This window comes from Euprymna scolopes, chromosome 30 (assembly GCF_053919585.1).
Source record: "Euprymna scolopes isolate OS-2025 chromosome 30, ASM5391958v1, whole genome shotgun sequence".
In the NCBI taxonomy this organism is placed as follows: Eukaryota; Metazoa; Mollusca; class Cephalopoda; order Sepiida; family Sepiolidae; genus Euprymna; species Euprymna scolopes.
In genome coordinates, this window is record NC_136511.1 from 52,393,614 (window position 1) to 52,398,500 (window position 4,887).

Consider the following 4,887-nt stretch of genomic DNA (forward strand, 5'->3'; position numbering starts at 1 on the left):
CTTCCTTTACTTCAGTTAGTGAGAGGGGAACCTGTCGCTATACTTTTCCCTAAACATGTCAGTTGAACTTATATTAAGTAGAATACTTATTATTGTTATTATTTTTTAATGGAAAGTAGACAATGAACTGTGGATGCGTTATCGACAGCTCTCGTAACTCTCGCTCCCCATAATTTGTTCCTCAATCCTCGTTTAGAATGAGTACTTTTTATGACAGAGGCAGACGAAAAAGCTGTATTGTAGGTCGGAAGTGCTTTCGCATGAGCAGTCGCTTGAGATGTCGGAAATTTTCTGTTCTATGTCTACCCTTGTAGCCACGTCACTAATAAGGGTGCTGGAGGTAAACGTTTTGACTGGGTTGACGTTATCGGACCCGAACCTTTGATTAACCACTAAGAAGGCCGTCCTGCCAGCAGATGCAAAGTACTAGGGCTGCTGTATTGCTATTTGCTGAATGGATTCTGGACCATTTAGTAGCTTCTGGTGAGGCTTCTCGGTGCCATATTAATGGGTAATTGTTACGGCTTTATCTTATCATGTGCTACAAAATATATTTCTTCGTTTCTTTTTCTCCCTTACTTTCCCTCTCTGCCTTGCTCTAACCAAGTCTCTCGACCTGTTCCATAAATCCCAAAACTCCATCATGAAAAATCCTCAGAAAAATACTCAATTAAACCTAGAACTCCAACTTCCAACATGGAGCCACACGACCATGTCTCCTTCTCCAACATCATGGGTGTGCGTTCCAACCTTCCAGAAGTTGTAACCCAATTACAGGAGACTGAAACAGGCATATTACTCTTAAGCGAAACTGGCATTGAACCGACTATTTTCCTAGATGAGTTCGTAATTAAAGAATACTCTAACTTAAAACCAAAATCTGACACACGAGATCGCCATGGGCATGGATGATCTGCCTATATTAGAGATGACTTTCCATGTGGTAGATCCTAAATTACCCTATATGTACGTCTGGATTGCAATTGCTCACACCACTGCGTTTATATTTGCACTCTATCGCCCCCACAACAGCGGAGTTGCTATCTTTAAGAGCATATCTGAGAAAATTGACCACATCCTGTCTGCTCTTCTTTTGGCTAATATTCACGTTTGTGGCGACTTCAATGTTCACAATGTAGAATGGTTAGCCCACACTCAATCAGGACAGATAATGAGGGGAGGTTCTATCACGATTTCTCCATTGCTTATAACCACGAATCCACCCATGTGCCCGACACTGACGATCGGTATGCAAGTTTCCAAGACCTTTTTTTTCACAACTTGCCCTTAGCTATATTGATCCTCCATTCTGATTCCACTGGAATCTTCCGACCACTCGGTTGTATCAGTTAAGATGAAAACGAAATGCTATAAGTACTCAGACGTACCTCTCCATCGGCCAGTATATCGAAACTCTATAGCTGACTAGGATAGCTTCCGTACCTTTATATTTGATCTACTTCTACGTTCCATGTTTAAAGAGAATGAGCCCTCTATAGTATCAGACCTTACGGAATGGTTAATTGTAGGTATAGACCGCTTCATACCGTTCAAAGAATTACAGCAAAACCTAACTGCCAGCAGTAGTTCTCCCGAGAATGTGCTACTGCCATTGCGCACAGAAACAGATGTACTAAAATAAAAGCCGCTTTCAGGACTGCCAGCAACCACTGTAAAAGAGTAAAAAAGAACGCGAGAGAGTTTATGAGCAGCAGTTTTGACAAATAGCAAACAGGCCCTGAACAGAAGTGTGTGCTCTATCCCAATCGTCATCAATTGACCTGAAGTAACTTCGTCAGCATCGGACAAAGCCAAACTCTTTGCGAAGAACTTTGCAGCTAATCAAGGCCATCAACCACCCCCGTATTGCCTCCTGTATCTGAAAACACGCTATGCGATATTCACATATCTGTGCAATATATTGCCAAGCTAATCAAAAACCTTGATTTCAGTAAAGCAACTGGTCCTGACGGTATTTCAATTATAATGCTGAAAAAGCCTCAAGCAGAAGTAGCTCCCGTACTTATAAAGCTGTTTAAGCGTTGTCTTAAGGAGAATTGCTTCTCAACACCCTTGAAAACCTCATCAGTATGTCCCGTATTTAAGAATTCAGGTAATCGGTCATATCCTTCTCAATACAGACCAATAAGACTCTGTGCGTCTTGTTAAATAGAGAAGTAATCAACCATCTCATCAAAAATTACCTCGTTAGTGATATGCAATATGGTTTCCGTTAAGCTCTACAGCAGCGGTTATATCTCATAGAGTTAGCTAATCTTTCAGCGGAGGATTCCTTTCTAGAGAAATTGCTCTTGACATATCAAAGGATTTTGAGAGGGCATGGCATAAAAATATACTCCACTAGATTTCCAGCTACGGCATAGCAGGAAATGCCTTCTCAATTATTGAATCGATTCCCTTTGATAGGTTCATAAGAGTAGCGGTTAATGGGCAGAAACTAGAAACTTACAGTAGTAATGCTAGAGTCCCTCAGGGGTCCATCATGGGTCGAACTCTCTTCCTGATCTACATCAATGATCTCCCAAATCACATCTTAAGATCATTCGTAGACGTTTAGGCTGACGACACTCCCATCTATGGCGACACTTCAAAGTCCGTAAACGACCAAGTTTTCTCTGATTCACCCCCCCCTGGTTTTGAGCATGTGGTACAATGGGGGAAAGAGGCGACTATTTAATTTTAATACAGCTAAAACCAAGCTTCTATTTTTACATCATCAATGCTCTGATCCCCGACTGGCATCAATTGAACTAAATGGCTCTCCTCTTGGGGAGGCTCCATTTTTTGACAAGTATCTAAGTCCGACAATTACTATTGATCTTAAATGGAATTCGTACATAAAATCTGTTACCAAGATCCCTGGAAAAATGGTGGGATCATTCTGCTGCTCCAGTAGATATGTCACTGCTGATGCACTTCTATACTTGCATAAGAGCCAAGTATGTTCAAGGATGGGGTGCTGTTGCCACATCTAGGCAGAAGCTGCTGGAAGCACTTATTTTGCTTTGACAGAGTTCAAAATAGACTTCGTAGCCTAGTAGAAAATGTCTTTCCTCTTCCCTGCAACCTCTTTCCCACAGAAGAGTCGTTGCGTGTTTGTCTATATTTTATTGTTATTTTCATGGTATGTGCTTCAAGCTATGCCCCACCTCGCTAAACTTTCAAGAAAAAGCATTTGTCTATATCAATAATTTTCCCCCACTCTTTATCTGTGCCTAAACCTAAACGTAGGTTCCATCAACAAAACTTCTTTCTTAGAATTACACGCCTGTGGAACTCTGTTTCGTTTTCCTGAATTGACTACAATATGGTTGTCTTCAAGCCTAACATAAACAAATTCTTAATGAGCTATCCCCTTAAGTAATCCAATTTACCAAATTTCCATTACTAACGATTACTACGATATTGTCCCATTGACTACTCTACACGCATTAACCCTTAGAGCCAATAGAAGACTCCCTCCCAAATTTCCCTATCCGGACTGAAGCCATATTAGATAATGTAAAAATCACCCCTTCTCATGTCCTCGATATCACAAAAAACTTAGACACCTCAAAGTCATGTGGGCTGATCTCATCCCTGCTATACTAATTAAGAAATGTTCAGTCGAGCTTGTCTCCATACTTTCCAAGCTCTACAATAAATTCCTTGCTGAATCTTGCTTTCCTAATAGCTGGAAGATAGCCTCTGTTGTACCAGTGTGCAAGAATTCTGGTGAAAGAACAGAACCTCTCTATTATCGCCCCATTAGTCTGCCCCCCCCTCTTCACTAAATCTTTGAGACCTTAACTAATCAAGCACTAGTTAACCACCTCGCAAAAGCAAATCTCTCTGACAAACAGTATGCATTCAGGCAATGTCGTTCTACTGCAGATATTTTAACAGTCATATCAGAACGCATTTACCATGTACTGGATAAGGCGGGCGAAACCAGGGCTGTAACTCTTGTATTCAAGGCCTTTGACAAAGTTTGCCATAAAATGCTGCCAATGAAAATTAAATCGCACGGTATGACTATTCTTATACTAAATATAATTAGATCATTCTTAGAATAGAATAGACAATAGAAGCATACAGGTTATCACTGACGGACGTACATCCAAGCAGCATAACATTAATGCCGGAGTGTCTCAGGGGTCGATCCCTGGACCATTATTATTTCTGATATCCATAAACGACCTCCATGATTATATTGTGTCCGAGATGGGTATATTTGCTGATGATACAACGCTCTATAATATGCATGAGTGAAGAAAAGATGTACATAAATCTAAGACAATGGCAGAATCGCTAGAAAATGGCCTCCAGATTAAAGTGGAATGGGGCCGCAAATGGATTGTAACATTCAATGCTAGTAAGACTAAGCTGCTCTCCTTTAACAATTATAAGATTCCTCTCCAACCGCCTATATCCATGACAAATAGCGCCCTACCTGAAAATTCTACCTTCAAACTCCTCGGCCTTACATTTGCGGCAATATAAACTGGAGCAAATACATAGAGGACATTGCAAAGGGTGCTGAAAAGAAGGTGGGTTCCCTCTATCGAGCTAGAAGACTACTCATGGCTGAGAGTATTCTGTATCTATACAAGGCCACCATTCGCCCATGCATGGAGTATCTGGGCTGGGCATTTACCACTAGTCTCTCCGTCTTAGATGGGGCCCAAAAAAGAGTTTTCAATCTAATCGATCCCACTTTATCAACTAAGCTCCCAACCCTGTCCCATCGCCACAATCTTGCATCACTGTGCCTGTTTTACAAATATTTTAATGAAATGTGTTCTGAACTCGTTGCACTTGTACCCCCTCAACGTACATATCTCCGATAAACACGCTTAGCAATAAGATTTCACCCCTTCACTGTTG